At 41.3% G+C, this 25587-nt stretch overlaps 1 protein-coding gene across 8 annotated transcripts in view; it reads right to left on the bottom strand.

Moving 5' to 3' along the window:
* Positions 1-25587, bottom strand: part of DAB1 (DAB adaptor protein 1) — a 744092-nt gene that overhangs the window by 230613 nt on the left and 487892 nt on the right. For 6 of the 8 annotated variants that reach the window (XM_030573268.1, XM_030573273.1, XM_030573274.1 and 3 more), the window contains one exon: positions 8420-8532. The exons of the other annotated variants lie outside the window; for them this stretch is intronic. The gene's annotated coding sequence lies outside the window, so the exon portion shown is untranslated. The remainder of the gene's footprint in view (positions 1-8419; positions 8533-25587) is intronic. 8 annotated transcript variants of the gene reach the window in all.

Here is a 25587-nt window from a genome sequence, read left to right as displayed (position 1 = left end):
AGGTAAACACACAGACAGACCCAGGGCCTATCTTAGGGGTAGGCCACCCAGGCAATCGCCCAGGGCACTGGAGGTCAAGTGGGCGCTGTGCAGCAGTGCAGAGGTGTACACTGCTAGTGTGGTGTCAGAAACTGCTCCTGGCTGGCACGGGAGCACTGCGCCGGGGAAGAGGACATCTAGATTTCTCCCTGCTTCCTCCTGGCAGAGGAACATGGCGGAGATCCCGAGCAGTGATGCACAGATACTGCTCGCCCACCCCCAAAGTTCCAGGGGGATGTGGGGGAGCAAAGGGCGAAGTGCTCCCTGTATCCAGGTCACTTTCCCCAGCTGTGCTGTGCGGCGAGGCGAGCATCAGGAGCGGCTGCTCTCCTGCCCTCTCCTTAACACAGCCCAGGTGGGGAAAGTGCCCTGATGTCACTCCTCACTCCCCCTGCTCACAGCTTCCTAGGGGTGCACAAAGGAGCAGCATTCAAAGAGGGCAATGAGCGGCAATGCAACCTGCTCCATGCATGCAGATCAGTTTCCCCACGTGGGCGCAGGAGGGGGGGTACAGGGGTTATGGACAAAGAGGGCATATTGCAGAGGCTAGGGAGCAGGAGGGGACATTAGGGGTTAGGGGCAAATGGGGAGGGAGGATGTCTGGGAAGCCCATGAGTGGGGGGCACGCACTGGGGCCAGAGGCACCAAAACACAAGTTCACCCAGGGCATTAGTCTTCCCTAAGGCCAGCCCTGGACAGACCAAATAAGATATTTGACAAGATATAAATTAAAAAGGAAGCTCGGCCACTGTATTAACTGTATATATATTTTCCCCTTAAGGAGTAGTGAGAAAGCACTGAAATTTAGAGCTATATGGTTGAATGACCTTTTCCAAAAGCTGCCTCTAAATACATGGCCAAACTTCTAGGTATGCAAAATTTCACAAGAGAATTCCAACACAAACTGCCATTTATACACATTCAAATAGGATACTTGCGCAGTTTGTAAACAATCAAAAACACTGTTGTGAAAAAGACAGTATGTGCCAAACTTTGGGTACATAAAATTACGTTTGCAATTTCAGAGGCTAAATAAAAGCTCCATTGAGAATTTGACTGATTCTGCCCAGGTAAATGTTGAAGTGCCAAATGAACCTTAAGTCCTGATCCCGAAACATGGTCCACGTGGAGCAGATTTCACAATCGCCGTTTTATGTACCATGTATGCTGTAATAAGTAGGGCCCACAGACTGGATCAAGTTCGGCGTTTCCAGCCGCCACTCTGCTTTTGTGGTCTAATATCAGAATTCCATTACAGCTCTGATTCTCGGTCACTGAGATCAATGGAATTGTTGACATCTACTTCAAAAGGAGAAAGATAATGCCCCTGTTTGAGCACAGCTTTGTATGCTTCATACTTTAAAAAAAAAAAATCACTGAGGGCCCAATCGAAGGCCAAATGACCTCTGCTGGAGCCTTTCGATTGACTTCAGTGGGCTTTGAATCTAGGCCCCCTAGCAAAAGCTCCCTTTAATCAGAATTATTTTTCAATAGTGACAACACGCATCACAGATGGGAATAAACTTCTGTTGGTGTGTAAATAGTATTTATAGTAAAACCTTCAATCTGAATTTATAAAGTTGTTAATTTTTTCACATGTACAGATGGACTAAAGCAGCAAAATTCAGATTCAGATTTCACACACCTTGGGCTGGGGGGGTCAGAACTAGCACATTATAAAAAGAAAAATCTGAATTTTGCACATGGACCTACGTTCAGAGCTCTGGACATTATTATCTAGGTTTATCAGTAAGGCACTTTTCTAATATAGACAGTTCTGATTAGAGTCAAGTGTTACCTTAGGTTCACAAAGATCTTCTGCCTTGTGCTGAAAATTACATTTGCTTTATGTAGTTCATACATCACTCAGAACTGATTTTTCAAAACAAGCCCTTTTTAAGTTTTTTAGGAAACTGCATTTATGTACTCACTATTTACATTTGTTTATATATTACAAAATAAATATCCACATGCAATATTCAGTGCAATATACTGATACAATGAATTAAACTTTATCGCGTTTTCCTAAAGTGAGCTCAATCTTGCAACTGCCTTTGTCCAGGCAGACCCTTACGTTGTGAAAAGCTACAGTGTACTCAATAGCAGTACAGGCATGCCAATGAAGAGATGAATTGCAGGATCAAAGCCTTAATGTACATTATAGCTATAATACCGTACAAAAGCTATGCTAACTAGAACATAATAGCTTTATTGAAGTATTTATTTAAGGGATGTCAAGTGATTTTTTTTTCAAAAAATTTTAAAGCGTCGTTTCTGATAGAGAAAATGTTCTTAAATTCTATTAAAACAATTTATTCTCTGATCCCTTGCTGACATTTACATAGATATTTTCAGTAAGATTAAACTAACCATGACACTGATCCTGCAACCTGCTTCAAATGGGCAAACCTGTGCAACCAAATAAACCCTCATTGACTTAGATGAGCTGGAACAGGGAACCAGTCACTCAGAGTTCATGGCATGTTTGGAACCTGCCTATTACATGGGAATAGATCTTAAATTCTCAGGGAATATTTCCCGGAGCCCGCCATCCCACACCCCGCATTTGGGGCTCCAGGCTTCGGCTATGGAGCGGTGGGTCTCAGGGCTTAAGCCCCATAGGGAGAGGCGCCAGGACTTGGAGCTTTAGTCCTGTGGGGGGAGTGTGGGCTGCTCCACTCCGGTGGACTCCAGCTCAATTTAAGTCTTACATGGGAGCAGTGAAACTGACTATACTAAGTGCTGTTAAATGCAGAACTGAGAAAATAGTAGTTTGTTGTTATTTTGCTTAATGTTTTTTAGTTATTGTTATTGTAGGTTGAACTCCTAACTACAAGAGGTATACAAATTTCAGGCAAATGGGATTTTTGAAGCCATATGCCTTTATATACATATGTTTCAGCCCACCTATTTTTTGCCTTTTCACTTTAGTGATATATTTCTTTCAAAATGCAGATTCCTCTCAAAATTATCTTGCAAAACTGAAAAGAATTGATCAGTTAGGATACAGGCAGAATACTTGACAGTTAAGCTTGGAAATATTACTGCAAAACGTATAATTTACATAAATATTTAAAGAAAAGGTCATATCTTTTTGGTCACTGTATAGTCACTCTGTTGCTAACAGACCTTAGAATCACCAAACAACTCTTAAAATTCACATGAGATGTGTCATATGTGCATGAATATTTATACTTATGTGCTCAGCTGTTAGGAAACTTTGAATTCCATCCCACTATTTGTCAATACTGTAATGTAACTCATCTGTCTGTACAATGAAAGTATATATATGTCCTTTTTTTTTTAAATCAACCTAGAAATCGCATAATAAAAGATATTAACATTTTAAAAACTGCAGATTTCAACGGGACTGAATGGCCAGCGGACAGGTAATGGGATACCGACCCTTTCACCTATAGCTCAACAGTTTCATTCCCCCAAGTTCAGCAGCGACTGGAAGTTGTTACCCCCAAGCACTGCTTAATGCCTGAAATGAGTTTGTGGTCTCACTCCTATTCCTAATGAATTAGTATCCACATCAGAAAATTAACTGGCAATTTTAGAAGAGAGGACAATGTATTAAATGGGCATGGAAAGAAGTTACTCACCTCGCATAGTAATGATAGTGCTTGATGAGTGTCCCTATGGGTGCTCCACTGTAGTGTCCCTATGGGTGATCCACTGTAGGTGACTCCCAAGCAGTGGGCTGTTGCTTTGGAGTCAAATCAGCTACAAATGACAATACTATGGAGCCAAAGATGGCATCAGAGGTGGAATCCCCAGTAATGGCATAATGTTCTGCGAAGGTTTAGACTGACGCCTAGGTTGCCATTCTACAGATTTCTGAGATAAGGACATTCTTGAGGAAAGCAACAGAAGAGGAGACCACCTTCTTGCAGTGAGTGTAACTCCCAGCTGGAGGTGTCATGTTGTAAACCTGATAACATTGTTTAATACAGTTCGAGACCCATTTGGAGAGAGTCTCTGGGCTGATATTGCCGAGCCCCGGGATCTCTCCGCAACAGAAAGGAAAAGCTTAGATGATTTCCTAAAAGCCTTCATCCTATCCAGGTAAAAGGCCAGGGCTCTCTTAACGTCCAGTGTGTTAAGTATAGTCTCCCTGTTATCACACTGAGGCTTGGGGTAAAAGGTCAGGAGGTGAATCAGTTGTTTTATATGAAAAGGAGAGGTCACCTTGGAGATGAACTTCAGGGGCGGTCTGAGTGTGACCTTGTCCCAAAAGAATATGGTATGGAGAGGATGTGCCATCAGTAGGGCTATTTCCCCTATTTTCCTCAGCCCGTTTACACATAGGTGTCACTGATCCTGGAGTTTGCCATATAGCCTTGGCTGGGTCCAGAAGGGCCTCACTGATAGGGAGGACTATTCTGGAGCACGAGGAAGAGTGTAAGATGTTGGATAGATTGCGATGAGTATCTGCGGTGTCTTTACTACCCTTTTTGCCAAGCCCTGGAAGAGCCAGAAATCATTGGCTAAGGATGGTGGTGAGGGCATCACTGCCTTGTTTGGAGAGGAGGAAGATATGGTAGTTCTCAGTGCAACTCCTCTACTCTGTTCCTCCATGATTTCCTCTTGAGTTTCAGAGGCTCTGGATGCCATGGCAGAGGGAGAACCTCTCACAGGCTCACGATGAGTCAGGCTAGAAGCCTGACAAGTGTAGGTTCAATATGTCACCCAGGGATCCCAACAGAGCCAATGGGATGGTGGATAGAGCTTGATGGTGGTGCCCATGGCTGGCCATACCATTGTGGTAGCAGAGCAAGTTGAGGATATGTCTGAGGAGCCCGCTGATAATGGGCAACATAGGGCGCATGGAAGGAATGGTAGGAGATGACCTCCTCTCACTCACTGAGTTACCACTAGAAGGTGGAGATGCATGGCAGGGTACTGAAGAAGTTTCCCATGTCTGAAGACGTGGTACCAAAGGGAAGACACTTGTATATCAGATACTCTGAGTTCTCTCAAGTACCGGAACTTCTGTGGTGCCGACCAACCTCGTGCCACTGGCAATATGAAGGGAGACAGGGATTTCACCTGCACCCAACACTCCAGTGCTGGATGGGTCACAGTTGACGGTGCCTAAGGTACGTGTACCAGCAGCATCTTCTTAACACTGTGCTCCCTGCTCCTGTCTTTGCTCACCAATACCATTGGCTTGGTGCCTGTGCCCATCAGGTTTTTAGGTTCATCAATGGTACCTGCTGCTCCAGACCCTCATAAGCTATGGTACTGTGCTTGGACTGTCTTGCTATCAACGGTATGGATGATACCAAGTGTGCCGGCAATCTTTTACAGCTAGCACAGGGTTAACTCTGGGGACTCTCAGCTCAGTTTTCAGATGTCTTACAAGAAGGGCCTGCAACTTATTTCTTCAAACTATAGTCCCTGGATTTTGACATCTGTGGTGAAGATTTGGGCTTCCTGGGTGAGTCTTGGTATGGATCCAGGGAAAGCTGCAAATATGTGCAATGAATTCATGCACTTTTTTAAAATGTGTAGATATTACATTAGTTGGAAGAAGGCCCTTAGGGCTCCGAAATGTGGAAAGTAATTTATTTATCTTTAATTCACCCAATCTAAAACATTCCCAACACTAAATAATTACATTTCAATACGATGATTAAAATAGCTTTTTTTTTTACTCTAAGGGCTTGTCTTCACAACCAGGGCAAGTTGACCTAAGTTACACTACTCCAGCTATGTGAATAATGTAGCTGTAGTCGACAAACGTCAGGTCGACTTAACACCATGTCTTCACTGCACTGCTTCGATAGGAGATGCTCTACGGTCAATTTACCTTACTCTTCTCAGGGAGCGGGAATACCCGAGTTGACCAGAGAGTGCTCTGCTGTCAATTTAGCAGGTCTAGGAAGACCTGTTAAATCGACATCTGCTGCATCAATTGCAGCAGCATAGATCTCCCAGTAGTGAAGATAAGCCCTCAGTCTATCTAGGGAAGTTAGTAGGGCTGTTATCAATGTGTATGTTTCCTGACAGTGCACCTAAAAGTGTATGTTTTAACATTTCTCTCTCAAATGAAATGTGTGTGTTGCCTTTCTTGTGTTATTATGAAGACCAACATTTACTTGCAATAGCACCAACTATGGACAGCGTTATCTGAATAACCAAAGGTGTGTTGAAACTCCAGAGCCTCAATAACTTATCTTCAATCACATTACTGGAAAAATGAGCCTGGGAAATTATTCTAATTTATATGATATTGCTCTACTTTGCAAATGTGACATTCATCTTCAATCCTTATCTAAGATTCTCTGACTAGTAATGTAACTTCTCAGATTAGCCACTGAAACTGTATAGTATCAGGACAACATGGATTATCCATTGGGGAATGCTATTCACAGCGAATAAGATGGTCGGTGCTATTGGAGGTAAAGAAAGGACCAAATGATCTATTTTGCATTTGAAAGCCAGTACAAAGCAGATAAGAAGGAACAAGCATTTATATATTGTGCATAGCCTAAATATTGTACAAAACCATATAAACTATATTTGTTTTATGTAGTCTCATCATTTCCGTGCTCTCCTCATCTGTTTGTTGAATCCAACTATTGTCTCTCATCTTAGACTGTAAGGTCTTTGGGGCAGGAACCATCTCTTTGTAATGTAATTGTGCAGATCCAACCCAGAAAGGGGCCCTGATCCGTGACAGAAGTCCACAGGCACTACCAGATTCAAATAATAACCGATTACTGTTAATAGTCAGACATATCTTCACGCCCACAATTAGATCCATCAAAGAGGATCTTCAGCAAAGATACAGGAAGCTCACTAATAAACTCACTGCCTGAAGAGGAATAGAGTGGTCAGAGAAGCCTGCAATTCCTACTCAATCAAGTGCAACTCAAAGAGGCCTTTATGCCAACTGGAAAAGAGGCTGGATCTTTATCTGGAGTACATAAACTGGCAAAGCTCCATTGACTTCAGTGGAGCTGTGGTGATTTACACCAGCTGAAGATCTGTCCCATGGTGTATAATTCCTTCATTCACTCTGTTAAATCATGTTTGTCAGCAATTACATAGGTCCAATGTGTGCATAAAGCTATTCTGCACCTTTTGATTACCAGGACATCCACGCCAACACAGTGAAATAGAAAGATATGAAATAATTCAACTGTTAAAAAAAGTTACACATTTGATGTGTATGCTTGATCTCTGACTAAATAAAAATAGTAGCCAGTCATGCTTCTACCAAAACACTATCTAAAGTTCTAGTGTTTGAATAAAGTAGCTGCTGTTCTACGAAATTCATCCTAGGCAATATTTCTTCTCAGTTTTATACTGGAACAATATAATTCAAAATAAAACTCAACATGTTAAGCAGTAAAGATAGAAGAATATGTTGAGCTTCAGAATATGTAAAGCAGTAAAGGTAGAAGAATATGTTTAGCTTTTTCTTTCCCTGAAATACAGCACTACTTCTGTGTGTACACTAGCTGCAGCACTGGTTTATTTCAGTGCTCTGTAAAAATTACCAGTTTGGGGAGAAAAATCTTCAACTCTGCTTTGTGTTCCTCCTCACACAGAGTCAGTGAGAGCATCAGCACTTCTGAGATAACCCATAAAAAGCAGCAGTGCAAATCCTGCAAACTCCTACTAAATGTTCTATTTGCTGGTTTGTTATTACCAGTTGCAGCAACACCTTTTTATGAATATCAATTTACTCACTGCACAGAGTTTAGAACGCACAACGTAAAAGCAAAGGCAGCCTTAACATTATCTTCTATGCTAAGAAACTGCCTCCTTTCTCTCTAATACATTTTTTCTTACTGTGGTTCATCTTAAAAATGAATCATCGTAAATTTAAAAATATGTTCCTGCAAATCTCTGGTCGACTATAGTGAGAATTCATTTATTATGAGACCACATGATGCAGAGCTCTGCCTTTTATCTGAACATGACATATTTTCACTTTGTTTTGATTCCACATTTGAAAATTGGTCCCATCAATTCTTCACCAGACCCAAAACTTTACTGATTTGTTCACTGAAACATTAAATGCCAGCTAGAAGCCCTGCAGACAAATAAAATCATTTACCAGTTTAATGTCTGGAGTTTCTTGTCTAAGGAAAGATAAGTACAGTTTTAGGAGTGATGAAAATCCACATCTGAGATCAAAATCAATTAACTTTAATCCTTTTGATCCTTAGCTCAAGCTGAAAGTCAAAAGACTTCCTACACTGGTTAATTTATAGATGCAATTTTGGAAAATTGTTTACTTTTTTGATTTTGAAAGGGCATTACGTCCTTCATGCATTGGCCAGACTCAGTTTATGCATTGATTGTGATCAGTGATTTTCTGCATCAGTTGCTAGTGAGGAAAAACAGGCCGTATACTTACATTCCCCATAATGCATCATTTTCTCTCTAAACATTGGCAGCAAACAGGCACATCCAATACTGTATTACTTTCTTCTCTCATTCATGACGATGTCACACCCAGGCACTGTGATTCTGAAAAAGAAGCATTTCCCAGGTTCTAAGGATAGAGGTACCCCAACCAATCCATCATGCTTTGTGTGTTAACTATAGACTCATGCATAAGAGGTACCACAAGCAGTGAGAGGCAGCAGGCATGAAAAGAAGTGAATCAACTGTCAACGGTTGTGATCTGAAGGACTGCAAGGCTGTGATTAGAATTTTCAATCAGGGCTTCCACAATTCATCATGTTACCAAGGAAAGAACGTTTTTACAGGCATGTTCCTTCATCAGTCCTTTCTGCTATTAGCATAGCAAGTTCTAGGGCACACACAAAAAAAATGCATCAGATCTTGCTGCCTTACAGTTAAAAACATGTATATTTGAATCTTTAGGGAGAAGAGAGTAAAAGACATTCCAGAGCAGTGTAACAATCATTTCCTGTTTGCATACACAACACTGAAATAAGATGCTCTATACACAGAACAGCATTTCAGCTGAAATAAAGCAAAATACATGCCTCTCCCCCCCACCACATCTTTCTGCTGCAGTCATGCTTCTAGACAGCTATGTTGAAAGTACCTCAGAATGTTTGACCTGGCTGCCACTGGGGGATATCAAGAAGAATACAATCTAACAGAAATCCTTATTCAGAACTTGTTTACATGCTCTACGCAACTCTGAGAAATGCAAGGATACAGTTCTTCACAAAGAAAGCACACTCATAGCCTAACTACACAAAACTGCTTTCAGTACCCAATGTAGTGAGACCAAAGCCATATTTCTGAAAATAAAAAGAGTTGCCATGCTGATTTAGAGTGTGTGTATGTAAATTCACAGTAACCATTGGTTGGGTCTAATTTTGAGTCAGTGCATGGAGTACTAATGCAAACTATGTTCCATTTAGAGAAGAGAAGGATGACCTTATGATTTAAAAGGTCTGGATTCAATTTCCAGCTCCCTCTATGACCTTGGGCAAATCATTTAATCTCTTGGTGCCTCAGTTCTCCATCTGTAAAATGGAACAGTATTTCCCTACTGCAAACAAGAGTTGTAAGAATAAATTCATTAATCTGGGAGGCATTCCAATACTGTGATGATGGACATCAATGGAAGACCATAATCCTGCGGTAAGATCTGGGCTGACCGATGCTTGTGTGCCCATGGAGTCCTGCTGACTTCAGCAGGATGCCATGTAGTATAGCGACCTGTCTGAGTGCAGAGTCAGTGTCTAAAAATCAAAATAGGTAGGGAGATAACCAAAGATCAGCCATTTACTAATGCATGCAAATAAAGTATTACCAGTAATTTAAACTGAAATTTTTACCTTAAATCACAAACAACATACATTAAAACACTCTATACATGTATATAATTAATGCCTTTAAGGTCTTGCCCTCTTTTGGAAAAGACACTAGGCATTTTTTTCAAGTTCCAAGTTAGAAACAATTAATAAAATAAAGCCATTTATTTCAAATAAGTAACTGGAATCAATTTAATCTTAAAATGGAGGCAAAGTATCATTTTACTAGACAACATCTAATTGAAAAATATTGCAACAATATTCACACAGCAAACTGATGCAAATGAATTAAAAAGCATATATAAATTGAGGAGAAACTTTACCACTTGGATATGATTGCTGCTTGTCTCCAAACTCCAACAAATATGTTTTTGGTAATATTTATTTCAGCTTGTGGTCAGCAGATACTCTTTAAATTGTTACCTGGGCATGTCTGTGTCTTGGTTTGATTTTTGGCTGTGTTAATTTCTTATGAAACAGTAATTTATGAAAGCACAGATTTTTATAGGCAGATGTTTCAGAATTATTAACTATTAAAAAGCCTTTTAATGTGCTAACGTGTAAAATTTTTTAACATGATTATCATGTTAAAACTAGAATGTCTTAATTGTTTTTCCATTAAGGAAGAAATCAGCAGATAATTTGCAGTATCTGGTCTTGGTCCTGCAATGACTCAGTGTGGACACTCTCTTTTGCCCACACTGAATCCCACTGTAAGTGACACAGGAAGCTCCAGTTGGGCACAGGAGATCCAAAGAGCTCATTACAGGACTGAGGTCTTAGAAGGGAGGGTAGGCGGGGAAACACAGCTATAGTAGGATATGCTGGACACCTAGAAAGAACTGTTTCATCAGCCTGTCTCTCTGACATCTCTCTGTGGATGTCTGGCCACCTGCTCAAGCTCAATATGGCTAAAATAGAGCTCCTAATCTTTACCCTAAGCCCTTCCCTGCCACCTCCTTTCTTGATCGCTGTGGACAACCCCACCATCCTGCCTGACACTCGGGCCCGTAACCTGGGTGTAACTTTGACTTGGTCTTCTCTCTAGGTACTTACATGCAGGCTGTCTAAATCATGCAGATTGTTTTTGCACATTATCTTTAAAATACAGCCTTTCCAATCCATCCTCATTGCTAAAACTCTCATCCAGGCTCTCATCTCACATCTCGAGTATTGTAACATCCTCTGGCCTTGGCAACTGCAATCTTGCCACACTCATATCCATTCAGAATGCTGCTGCAAAGAACACTCTCCAATATCAAATTCTACAGGCCACTTCCCTCAGATCCCACTGAGGAATACACTAAGAAACTACAGCATCTACTCAGGACACTCCCTACACTAACACCAGAAGAAATCAACATACCCCTAGAGCCCCGACCAGGGTTATTCTATCTACCACCCAAGATCCACAAACCCGGAAATCCTGGACGCCCCATCATTTCGGGCATTGGCACTCTCACTGAAGGACTGTCTGGATATATGGACTCTCTACTCAGACCCTATGCCACCAGCACTCCCAGCTATCTCCGTGACACCACTGATTTCCTGAGGAAACTACAATGCATTGGTCACCTCCCAGAAAACACCATCCTAGCCACCATGGATGTAGAGGCTCTCTACACAAACATCCCACACACAGATGGAATATAAGCTGTCAGGAACACTATCCCTGATGATGCCACAGCACAACTGGCTGCTGAGCTCTGTGCCTCTATACTTACACACAACTATTTCAAATTTAATGACAATATATATCTCCAGATCAGTGGCACTGCTATGGCACCCACATGGCCCCACAATATGCCAATATCTTTATGGCCGACCTGGAACAACGCTTCCTCAGCTCTCGTCCACTCACGCCCCTTCTCTACCTACGCTACATTGATGACATCTTCATCATCTGGACCCATGGGAAGGAGACTCTGGAAAAGTTCCACCACGATTTCAACAGCTTCCACCCCACCATCAACCTCAGCCTGGACCAATCTACACGGGAGGTCCACTTTCTTGACACCACGATGCAAATAAGTGATGGTCACATTAACACCACCCTATATCGAAAACCTACCGAACGCTATGCCTACCTTCATGCCTCCAGCTTCCATCCCGGACACATCACACGATCCATTGTCTAAAACCAAGCACTGAGGTACAACCGCATCTGCTCTAACCCCTCAGACAGAGACCAACACCTACAAAATCTCCACCAAGCATTCTCAAAACTACAATACCCGCAAGAGGAAATAAGGAAACAGATCAACAGAGTCAGACGTGTACCCAGAAGCCTCCTACTGCAAGACAAACCCAAGAAAGAAACCAACAGGACTCCACTGGCCATCACATACAGCCCCCAGCTAAAACCCCTCCAACGCATCATCAAGGATCTACAACCCATCCTGGACAATGATCCCACACTTTCACAGGCCTTGGGTGGCAGGCCAGTCCTTGCCCACAGACAACCTGCCAACCTGAAACATATTCTCACCAGTAACTGCACACCGCACCATAGGAACTCTAGCTCAGGAACCAATCCATGCAACAAACCTTGATGCCAACTCTGCCCACATATCTACACCAGCGACACCATCACAGGACCTAACCAGATCAGCCACACCATCACTGGTTCATTCACCTGCACATCCACCAATGTAATATATGCCATCATATGCCAGCAATGCCCCTCTGCTATGTACATCGGCCAAACTGGACAGTCGCTACGGAAAAGGATAAATGGACACAAATCAGACATTAGGAATGGCAATATACAAAAACCTGTAGGAGAGCACTTCAACCTCCCTGGCCACACTATAGCAGACCTTAAGGTGGCCATCCTGCAGCAAAAAAACTTCAGGACCAGACTTCAAAGAGAAACTGCTGAGCTTCAGTTCATCTGCAAATTTGACACCATCAGCTCAGGACTGAACAAAGACTGTGAATGGCTTGCCAACTACAGAACCAGTTTCTCCACACCTCAACTGCTAGAACAGGGCCTCATCCTCCCTGATTGAACTGACCTCGTTATCTCTAGCTTGCTTGCTAGCATATATATACCTGCCCCTGGAAATTTCCACTACATGCATCTGAGGAAGTGGGTATTCACCCACGAAAGCTCATGCTCCAAAACGTCTGTTAGTCTATAGGGTGCCACAGGATTCTTTGCTGCTTGTCCTAGCCAGTTGCTTTGACCATCTCACTCCCTCTCTTTGAATCCCTCCTCTGCCCTTCCTTCTCTACTAGTCAAGCATAAGATGCTTGTCTTCACTTTCAAGGCCTTTCATGGCCTACGGCAACCCTACACCTATCATTCACTATCGAAATGTCAATTCTACCTCCCACTGGCCAATGATGCCAGCTCACTTGTGAAATATTTGAGAAAGCACCCTCACACCGTATAAGCATCCATAAAGCTACCTCTATCATCCTTCAAATCCCTCCTCAAACCTTTCCTTTGCCATAATGCCTACAAAAAACGTGACAGTGGTTAAGCCACTGGTGTGCTGAGATTACTGCCTAGCATACTGACCAATGCTGTCTCATTGCTTCCTTGTTCTCCTCCATCTGTCTGTACCCATCTGCTGTCTCTTATCTTACATGAGATTTTAAGCTCTCTGGGGCAAGGATTTTTGTTCGGTCTTTGTACTGCACCTAGCACAATGTAGTTCTGATCCATGACTGGGGCTCCTAGGTGCTACAAAAATACAAACAAACAAATAAATAAATATTTGTTTGTGACACATCTGCATTCTAATACCAGCAACTAAAACCTTGCAGACATGTTCAAGACATTGTTAAGAATCATTTCAACCTGATTTCATCCTACAATCTCAAATCTAATCTCCATTCCAGAGATGATAAAAAAATGGAAAATGGCCTAAAAATTGAATCTCTAGTTCCATTCATTGTAAAACAACTCTTGTAGAGAAAACACTCTATACATACAACAAATCCTCTCTTTTCGGTAATCCTCATTCGTAATTTTCTAGGGACCTATTTTTACTTTTCCCTTGGTATTCATATCTCTCAGCACCTGCCAGCTGCTGCAGATCATTTCACTCAGTGAGCGGCTGCATATTTCGCTGTTTATTCAGGGAAGATAGCATTAAAATATGTGGGTGTGAACCCGCATGAAAGAGGGGGTTTGGACTTCAACACATTTTAACATAGGTTCCAGTACAGATCACATGTAAAACACTTATAGGTTCATTTTTAGCCATTACTCCTGAGGGAATTCTGCACCAAAATATAAAAATTATGCACACCATATTGCAAAATTCTGCAAATTTTACGTGTCAATAAATAAATGTGGCTCCAGCATGGCAACTGGGAGCACAGTGGGGCCTAATCTAATTTGAGAAGGATCTGTTTGCTTCTTGAAGACTTCACGCCACTTTCAGGAGCCATTCAGACTTGTGAAAATAAATAAATAATTCTCACCACTGGAGAAACTGCATATGAAGTTACAGTTTCGTACAAATATCACATAATCATCAGTGTCCACTGTTTTCAGTGTGTGGGGGGAGGAGAGGCAGTTCCCCAAGGTAAAAAACTGATAAAGACAAAAAAAATTGGCTATTGTTGTTAAATGGACAGCATTAACCCTCAAAAAAATTAGGAGAAATGCAGTTTTATCCCTTGTGAAATCTCCTGATGTTGGTAGTGAAAACCAGTATTTACTGCCTGACTCTCCCAAAAAAATGTCACAGATAAATATTAGGCATGCAAATGAATACATATGAAGTGGTCATATAAAACTGTGCCAGTGGTTTCTCTATGATTTGTACTTCAGCTAAGAACCACACTGCTATCATTTCCAAATACACTAAACATGAAGAGACTCAGGCCTCCTGTTTTGGCATGTAAGTAAGATTGTGACCCATTTGTCTGGCAGCCAATATTCCAATTTACATGTACTAGAAAGCAACATATAAGGGTCCTGTTTATGATTAAAATATTTCAAGCCATAAGTACAATACAGCCTGCTGATAAAGAACTCGCAATGCCTTTCCTCTAAATTTGTGTATACTTCATATGCAGTTCTTTTGCAGTCAAGCCTTTTAACAAAAATGATTCTCACCTTATTCTTTGTCTAACCTTAACAGAACCCTGATATCATATAAGTTTCCGAATGACTATACGCTATTTGGATAGTAATCCGTTTTCGAGTATGCTATCCTTCTCTAAAACTATTTCGATTTGCATCTATGACCATTACAGCTAATGACTGAGCTGTGCATCATAGTTACAAAACCAGCTAACCTCTTTTCCCCTTATGTTCCTGTCCCCTCGTGTTCCTTAAAACAAATAAATCAGTATGTTGACTGATTTAAGTACCTAACTGCCAGTCATTTTACTCTCTCTTTTCCCCCTCATTCCAGCCTCCATAACCTCAGGTGATGCAGAGCGGTGATTAAATTTTAACGATATATAGCACCCAGAGTGACAAGCTAAGTGAACGGTTATAAACAAAAAACATAGTAAAATAGGTTATTTGCCTCTGTGTACATTTTTGCAGAGCCAGTCAAGATACTGGTGCTTTTTACTAATGCAATACCATTAGTACTTAATGGTGGAAAGCACAAGAGAGCAATATACATCTTACAAATAAGAAAATCTTAACAATACAGGTTTATTCTCCTCATGAATTAACTATGCAGTTTGTTCTATTATATAAGACCCATTGTTTCCACATTTGCAAATTACTTCCTGGATCTATTAACTAGAAAGGGAGAAATGCATTTTTCTGGCTTATTCTCTGGAACAAGTAGAATAAATCTGTCTAAACTGGTGAGTGTAAACCAGTAACAAGACCAAGATATTTCTGGAACATAATCAAGTCCCTAAAAAAATACAAAAGAACAGTTGAAGAAGAGGGGGGAGATTTAAGTGCATTCATAATACAATTTGAATGTATGTGAGGAATTAATAAAGATCTGGGAAGATTTTTCTAAACTTACTCCAGACCTCTCCAGGTATGAATATTCTGTAATGTTCAGTAGGACATAAAGAACAACCTAAGGCTACCACAAGGCTTGTACATAAAATTCTAGGAACTAAAGCACAGATTTCTCTCAAAGCCCTAGCACCCCGACTCCTTGCCCACTGCAAAAAAGGTAGCTCCCTACTCATCAGGCTTTGTGGTTGCATATCACAGGGTCTAACAATGTCTGATAAACACCAGAACTAGGTTTTATTTACTTGTATCCACCCTCCCCAATCAGTCTTTCTTGGGGAACGTTGTTCATACTAAAACAAAGCCTACAAGTTAAAAATGTCTTATAGTCTGGAGGATCATGAGAGAAAAGAATGGGAGTCCCTCTTATATGCCATTAATTCTGAGAATTGAGGACAACACTTGATATTGCTAGTAAATAGCAGATGCTATTCCCATTATGTTCTCATTAATAATGCACCACCTGCTATGAACACCTTTGGTAAATCATGTTTAAATTACTGCACGATAGATATTTAAGTAACGTTAAGATTTTGACACAAACAACAAAAGCAAGGAAATTGTCTGACATTCCAGCTTTATCTCATCTCGTTGCTGCCTAAGCATTGTAGCCACATGCATGGCAGGCAAAGCCCATGGCCTTTATTCACTTAAAGTTCTTGATGTGGAAACCAATCCAGTTTTAACAAGAGCTCCCACCTGTCAGGCTGGATTAGATTTTATGTCTCCTCCATCTCACCTCAGGTCCTCTCCACATCACTGAGCCCTGATTCTGGAGAAAATTATATGGGTGAAATTCTGTCCCACTGTCTTCAGGGTGCTTCAGACTCACACAAAATCAATGAGAGTATATCCATTGACTTCAGTGATCTCTGGATCAGGTTCTTTGCATTTTATATGAAAAAGACCAGCCCATTTTCATTATAATGGCTCCTTATTGAAAAGCTGATATAATGCCTTCCTCAGCCCCTTAGGCTCCTAACTGGCTTCCTGATCCACTGCATTCTTTTTTCAAGTCTAAATCACTCACAGGATTTTTTACCACCTGGAGTAAAGGCCTACCCAACGGAGTCCTAAGCAGGCACCTTCTAATGAAAAGTCTTCTATGCTCCTTGCATATTCTTCAGTTTCTTAAGCCACTGACCAAACCACTCAGGAGCACAGCGTCCCTGAGCTACACATCCTTGGCTTTCTGCTCTGTGGAGTTATTGATCCCTACAAAAGCACGCAGAATGGCAAAAGGAGAAACTGTGACAGCAAAATGGTGGAGTTATGCTCTATTTGAAAAACAGGGAAATTACACAGCACTATAGACGGGTGCATAATTGCATAGGTCTGAGGCCTTGCTTGTAGGATTGTGTTGAGTTCTCAGTGTGCACGTGTTCCCGTGTATGTAGAGCTCCCATGAAAGCTAAGTGAAACTATATGTGTATCTATATCAAGAGTAAAACTTATTCCTCTGATCTAAAATCAGCCTTGAATTATCTCAGATTGCTCATTACTTGAAGGTGCTGTTTGTGTGAGAAAAGACGGGAGAAAAGGGAAAAAAGGGAAAGGAGGAAAAGGAAAAAAAAAGAAAAGAACTATAAACAAAAAATTATATTTAGAGCCCTATCAAATTCAGGGACCATTTTGGTCAATGTCATGGTCATAGGATTTTTTAAATCACAGTTTTCATGATTTCAGTTATATAAATCTGAAATTTCATGGTGTTGTAATTGTAGGGGTCCTGACCCAAAAAGGAGTGGTGGGGGGTTGCAATGCTATTGTAGGCGGGAGTTGTAGTACTGCTACCCTAAATCCTGCGCAGCTGCTGGTGGTGGCGCTACCTTCAGAGATGGGCAGCTGGAGAGCGGCAGCTGTCGGCCAGGAGCCCAGCTCTGAAGGCAGAGCTGCCAGCAGCAGTGCAGAAGTAAGAATGGCCTGGTATGGTATTGTCACCCTTACGTCTGCGCTGCTGCCGGCAGAGCTTCGCTCTCAGTCAGCAGCTGCCACCCAGCTCTGCAAGCAGCAGTGCAGAAGTAAAGGCGGAAATACCGCAACCCCCCTAAAGTAACCTTGCAACCCCCCTACAACTCCCTTTACCCCGAATTTGAGAGATGCTGGTCTCCCTGGTAAAATCTGTTTAGTATAGGGTAAAAGCACATAAAATACCAGATTTCACAGGGGGAAACCAGATTTCACAGACCGTGATGCATTTTTAATGGCTGTGAATTTGGCAGGGCCCTAACTATAAGAAAAAACAACACAAACAAGCCATTATAAGACATGTCTACACTGCAGAAAAACAAAAACAAAAAAAACACCCCAAGGCAGCAAGTCTCAGAGCCTAGGTCCATGGACTCAAGCTGGGAGCACAGGGCTAAAAAAATAGCCACGCATTCCCATGTGGGCTACAGCCTGAACTCTAACATCACTGGATTTCAGAGCCTGGGCTCCAGCCTCAGCCTGAATGTCTTTACTCCTATTTTTTTTTTGTTGCCTTGTTGCATAAGCCCAGTGAGCCCAAGTCAGCTGACCCAGGCTCTGAGACTTGCTGACGCAGTGGATTTTTTGTTTGTTTGTTTTGCAGTGCAGATGTACTATAGGGGCCAAAGTCCCAGTAAAAGTCATTGGGACTTAGGCTCCTAAGCTACACAGCCATTTTTGAAAATTGTATCCAGGAAGTATAAATTAAAAACCTGTTCAGGATTTTAAAAAGACATAAAATTGTGCCCCCATAGATGGTGCTCTTATTCATCTGTTTTCATTCAGTCCACACAGAACTCACCTCTAACTATGCAGAAGTGGGGAGCAGCACTCCTGAGATACAATCCACCCTGTGCTCAGGTCCCTACAGAGGGACTTCACACACCCCACTCTCAGTACTCTCCATGCAGGCCATCAACCATGTGTGAGGGGCAAGTCTTTCTTGAGCTCTGCAACGGAGATCGGTGGGAGTAGGGTGTACTTATCAGAAAGCAGAATTTGGCTCTTAACATAAAAACAAGTAATAAAAAAAACTTTCAAACTGTTGAAAAAACACCCTGAAATCCTTGATCTTAGGGTAAGACCTTTTGTTGACACGTTTCAGAGCAATTTTCATGGTTGAGTTACCAATGTCTTTTTAATGAAAACAGAACACTGCTTAGATCACCACCACTACTAGGTAATTCACATTAAATAAATCACATATTAAAGTGTGTGTATATGTCTATGTATATAAATGAGGCTAGTACTGCTGCCTTTTATTAAGGTTGACTGACACATCCCATTATAAGACCCTGTTTTTAATTGCTTATTGCTTTGCAGACTAAAAGTTTGGGATGAATTTTTAAATGCAGGGTGTCTGTCTCAGGCTAAAATTATTTTATTTACTTATCTTTGTTTTTGAACAGCTCTAGTACCAGAGGTCTGCATTATAGATTTTAAAGTTCCAACCCTGTTCTTGACCCATAAAGGTGTCAATATGACACCACATGATGGAATGTCTGGTTTTTCAGTTTGCTTTTAAAAACGTATAAAAACTATGTTGAAATACATTATTAAGATTGAAAAATCAAGTACTGAAAAGTTAAGAATTGCCAGACCCCTTATGTGCATGTATTAAGATACAGTCTCTGATTACATGATTATTATATTTTTTTTTCTGCAAGGGACAACCCTCTATTAATTTCACATTTTCTGATTACAACTGTTCAGAGCCTGGTGCTGGAGAAGCTTCAACTGGAGAAAAGTCCACAGGAAAAAGTGTTAGGTAATCCTGAGATAGCACCATGCTCTACCACTCAAGGATGACTTCATTCTGAATCTTCTCCACAAACTATCTGATTGGAAGATTTTTTCCCAGGGGTCAGAACTTAGCCTCAGAGACAGAGGCACTTTTCTTAACTGCCTCATTTTAATTCATTTTATAGGTCAGCTTTAATATTATGGTTTATTAAGATTTAATCCCACAATCAAGGATGGGCGGGACCCAAATGCATAAGCAAAAACCTATGAAGGTCCACAGCAAACCACCTGGTGGCCTGCTACTTTTTCTAAGAGTCTCATCCAAAGCTTGCTGCTCTCACACAAGACACATGAAATCACACAGGTCGCATATAAGAAAATGGATGGCTTACAGCCCTGAAGGACTCCATGGAAAACTAGAGCTTTTTACAGGTCAAATGAGTGTGCTGAAAAGATACCTCTCAGGTCACACAAACCCAGCTGTCTACAGGGAAGAAAGATCTGCAGTTTCATAACAATGGCCTTCTGAAGTTTCAAGCATTACACTCAGGCATAAAAAGACTATACTGTACTGAATCCTAAAATTGGTATGGTAAAGCAGCCTCATAAAATTCTATTTAATCAGTCACGTGAGGTGAGTAACTTTGTGAATAATGTGGCATTCATTTATTCATCATAATCAACAACTTTAATATATTAGGATTACCTAATGGCAGGGAAAAGCCAATCTCACTGACATCACAGGAGTCATCTAATACCCAAAGTTTTGAATTTGGATGTGCAAGTGATCTTTTATGCATGGATAGGTGTTAGATAATCACATCCTAACAAAATGCAAGGAAGAAAAGCACGGGAAAGCTTTCACCAGATATAAATGAATTATATTGCAGCAGAAGCCTAAAGTCTCCATTACAGTGAATAGTCTCACCTGCTGCACTGCACAGTCTCACAACCAATTCTTTAAAACAAAAGTTTGTGGTGGACAGCAAGGGTGTGAATGGCCTCTAGTATTTATCTTTCAGAACCTCTGTGATTTGTTTGTCTACAGGTTATATGAATACTCCAGAAAATCATGTATGGGGCTGAAATATCACAACAGCCAGTGTGTTTGAAAATCCCAACCCTAATGTTTAGAAGATTTAGCCCATTCAATTGATTAGCACGCTGTCAAATTGTTGTGCATGTGAGTTAGCAGTTATAAAAGCTGCATTTTGTACCCAACAGAAAGTAGATGGTTGGGTACATTTAATCAATAATTCCAGTTTGAAAGTTGTTCTGATTAACAAAACACTGTATGTTAATAGCACACCATACTTAGGGTGTACATCATCTTTTACTCTTCAATCTCCTATACCATGGGCTGTTTTTTATAGATTTTCTTCCATGTTATACTTTTGAAATGGGTTGGGACATCCTGCCGATTGGAGGTCTTAAGAGATGGTAAGAAATAAAAAATATAGACTCAATTTATTTTAAATGGTTAATTTTACTTCTTTTGAAAACCCTGTTTCTGGATGTCTAAAACAGGATATTTCTTTCTAAATGTATTTTATTATGAACCCATAAATCGTGCCTCATGAGTCCTTCCTAGTATAACACAGAAATAGTATATGAGCAAAAACTTTTCACTGAGGCTTTTTAAAAAAAAAAAAAAAAGAATAACTTTCAAGCAACCATTATTTACAATAACCACCAAACTCTCAAAAGTACAGAGTTCCTGAGCCCTATATCTAACTCAGCGTTCCACAGGTGAGCACATTACCAATCTGCAGTTTTACTCTACGCTGAAACTTAATGTGACTCCTTTCACATTCAAAGCCATCACCTTTATCCATTGATTTACACACTCTGGTAACTATTTTTCAGGGTCAAATAACTATCCTATATGGAAAAATGCAGATACAGATCAAAAAAACACTGAGGTTTCTCTCAGAGAGTTTCCTATAATTATGCCATATGGGTAGATTTGGCCACTATATTTTATAGGTCCCTCCAAAGGCCATGGGGGGTGGGCTGTGATGCCTCCTGGTAGATTTATCATAACAGGTCTTTCCTGCCAGTTCCTGCCTATGGACTACCTTAGGATAGAAGATGTTTCACTCATGAGTTATCAAGCTGCATTAATTTCCAAGTGGATTCTTCATAAGGGTAAGATGATGGGTGTACCTTTCCTGGGACCTTTCACTTTCTCACACATTCACAGATCTCTCTGGGGGAAAGGCGTGACACATCAGTCAGCTGACTTCCTCTTCTGCAAGGGCAGACAAAGATTCTCATCTCTGGATGTGAATCCACATGGCGCCATCTGGTCCATAATGAATACATTTAACTCCAAACTATTCTTAAATAACCATATCTGACATGAGACTAGATAAATATTCTTCACTTGAAATATTTATAACCACAACAGTAGAACAATTTTCTGTGTTGATCAATGCAAAGTAACGCACATAGCAAAAGATAACCTCAATGATACAGACAAAATGGTGGGGTCTAAATTAGCAGTTTCCAGTCGAAAAAGAGATCTTGGAGTCATCATGCATCATTCTCTGAAACCGTCTGCCCAATGTTCAGTGACCGTGAAAAAAAGATAACAGAATGTTAGGAACCATAGTAAAGGTGTAGGCAAGAAGACTGAAAAGACCATATATAAATCCATAGTATGCCCACACTTTGAAAACCGTGTGCTCTTCTGGTCACCCCATCTCCAAAAAAAAAAGATATATTAGAATAGGAAAACGTGCAGAGAAGGGCAACAAAAATTATTAGGGCTATGGAACACCTTCCTTATGAGGAGAGATTAAAAAGACTGGGACTGTTCAGCTAAGAAAAGAGATGACTTAGGAGGGTGGGGGCAGAGAAAGTGAATAAGTGTTATTTACCCCTTCACATACCACAAGAACCAGGGGTCACCTGATGAAATTAATAGGCAGCAGGTTTAAAATAAACATAAGGAGGTACTCCTTCCCACAACACACAGTCAACCTGTGCAACGCATTGTCAGGAGTTATAGTGAAGGTCAAAAGTATAACTGGGTTCAAAAAAGAATTAGATAAGTTTGTGGAGGATAGGTCTATCAATGGCTATTAGCCAAGATGGTCTGGGATGCAACCCCACGCTGTGGATGTCCCTAAACCTCTGACTGCCAGAAGCTGGGACTGGATGACAAGGAACAGATCACTCAACAACTACCCTGTTCTGTTCATTTCCATTGAAGCATATGGCACCAGCCATTGCTGAAAGACAAAATACTGGGCTAGATAGACCATTAGTCTCACCCGCTATGGTCATTCCTATGTAATTACGGGCACGTCTTCACTGCCAATGTTAAAGCGCTGCCGTGCAGCACTTTAACGTGACTTGTGTAGTTGTGGCATAGCATGAAAAAACCACAAGCACAAGGGGCATAGCTACCAGTGCTGGGAGCACAGCTTCCAGAGCTGGTGCACTGCATATACTGGCACGTTACAGCGCTGAACTTGCAATGCTCAGAGGGATGTATTTTCATACCTCTAAGCGAGAAAGTTGCAGCACTGTAAAGTGCCAGTGTAGACAAGCCCTAGGTTTAACAAGTTTTTAGTAGAAAAGTAAAAATAATTTGCTTAGTATAGCATACAACCACATTTAGCAAACTTCCCTACAAGACATTGAAACTAATCACACTCCTCTTTTAATCTCATTGTGTGGCGCTGAAAGGCTAATCATCTTAATGCAGACATTTTCCACACATCCTGCTCCAGGAGTTGTTCATATTCTGGAGGGACGAACCCCATACTTTGGCAAATTCTGGTATAGACCTTCATAATATGATACTTTCTCTCTTTTCTTACATGCTTTGGGAACAATGAAATGGCTAACGATATTTATATTTAAAGGATTATTACTGGCAGTTGAGTTAATAGCCATTAAAATGACTGGGGCAATTCACACATCGGAGCTATTGTTTCAGGCTCTCCAGAAATTCAGGCAGACACTGCCACATCATTTGTGCCTGACGCACATTTTGAAGTCTTTCCCTGGAACCACAAACACTGGAGACTTACTGAGATGCTGAAGAACAATTAAGATGTCTGACCCATGAGAAGTCCTTCAAGGGGGCAAGTCCCACACTTTGAGAAATGTGGACGTACAATGTTAAAAATAATATGTAGTTCTACACTTTCACCGACAGATGATGCGAGAAATTTCAACACTTTATTTAGACTAAGAAAATTATGTATTGTGACAAAGTTCCTCCTCTACCTTGGTGGGTCCTGCGCTTATTGGCGGATTTGCTCGCCTCACAGATTCACCCTGTGGGTCAGGAAACAGCCCAGAGACCTTCCCCTCTGGCAGAAGCCATAGTCCAGGTCAATTCCTCCTGCGTCTGATCAGGAGTTGGGGGGAACCTGGGCCTGCCCTCTACTCTGAGTTCCAGCCCAGGGCCCTGTGGACTGCAGCTGTCTAGAGTGCCTCCTGGTACAGTTGCACAACAGCTACAATTCTCTGGGCTACTTCCCCATGGCCTCCTCACAACACCTTCTTTGTCCTCACCACCGGACCTTCCTCCTGATGTCTGATAATGCTTGTACTTCTCAGTCCTCCAGCAGTATGCCTACTCACTCTCAGCTTCTTGCACGCCTCTTGCTCTCAATTCCTCACATGCACACCCTTCCTCTCCTCTGGCTCCCTGGCTCCCTTTGGCCTGACTGGAGTGAGCCCTTTTACAGCATCAGAAGGGCCTTAATTAGAATTAGGTGCTTAACAGCCTCACCTGACTCTTAGCAGGTTAATTGGAGTCAGGTGTTAGCCTGGAGCAGCCCCTGCTCTGGTCACTCAGGGAACAGAAAACTGCTTATCCAGTGGCCAGTATATCTCCCTTCTACTACTCTGCTGGTCTCAACTGGTCTGGGTCTATCACAGTATGTATATAAAATATAAAAAAGGAAAAGGAAATCGTTCTTGAACTGGTGTCAGTCTAAGTTCTAAGGAATTCCAGCCGCCTCTGACTTCTTCCTTGTCATATTTTTATTATGAGGAGAAGGGACATACACATAACATTAATATTTTAATTTTTATTACTACTTATATTCTATAAGACATGAGACAAAGATAAACAAGATCATAAGCACAGAGAAAGAAAGGAAATTAACATAAATAAAAAATATGTAAGGAAGGGAAAGAGAAGGTAAGAATTTTACTCCCATATCCATATAACTCTTATGAACTTTTAAAAATTCATTAGCACTAGTTGTTCACACCACATGTTAAAAACTGCACTGAAGATTCTAAGATATTTTTCTATACAGCCTTTTCTACACTGCCCACTGTATGCTAGTCTTTTGCTAACAGCAGCATCTAAGAATGCTATTATTAACTGTAAACCACTGAAAATATGCTCCCCAGATACTAATGTCATCCTCTTGGAGTGAGTGGAGAAGACTTTCTCCACTTTCTCTGTTCTTTCATATTTACAAGCCAACAGCACATCTTAATGCACAATGCATCCCATTCAACCATATGTTCTGCTTTATCCACAACAGCCTATCTTCTTATGGGGAGTGACCGTGGGAAACATTATGACCCCAGCAGAGACTCAAAGATAAAGACACAAAGGCAGCATTGTGTATAAACAGTGTTCTCAGGCAGCAAGCCTTAAATTCCTAATGAGACAATCTAATGGAAATGATTTTGCCTCCTTCAAGCCTGAAGTACACAAGTCTGCTTTGTGCAGTATCACAGACCTCTGCAACTAGACGGTGAACCTTTCAGCCCTACTAGCATCAAAATTAGAGTTAGTCCAAAATCCCTGTTTTCTAGCAAACTGTATGTGACAGGTTGGATCACAGAAACCCCCCTGGGAGCTGCCAACTGATGTGCCACGACTATCTCTGCTCCTGTTTTCCCTGCCAGCTCAGGACTCCAACACCCTGTCTTGCTGAGCCAGACACTCCCATTTGCTTCAACAAAGACGCAGGGTCTGAATTACTTGCTCCAAAGCTGCAGGTTTACCTGAAAACAGCTCACAGAAGTGTGGTTGTCTTTAGGACTCAGATGCCCAACTCCCAACGGGGTCTAAACCCAAATAAATCCGTTTTGCCCTGTACAAAGCTTATGCAGGGTAAACCCATAAATTGTTTACCC

This window comes from Gopherus evgoodei, chromosome 8 (assembly GCF_007399415.2).
Source record: "Gopherus evgoodei ecotype Sinaloan lineage chromosome 8, rGopEvg1_v1.p, whole genome shotgun sequence".
NCBI lineage: Eukaryota > Metazoa > Chordata > Testudines > Testudinidae > Gopherus > Gopherus evgoodei.
Note: the sequence above shows the minus strand (reverse complement) of the source record. Positions and strands in the feature narration are given on the sequence as shown.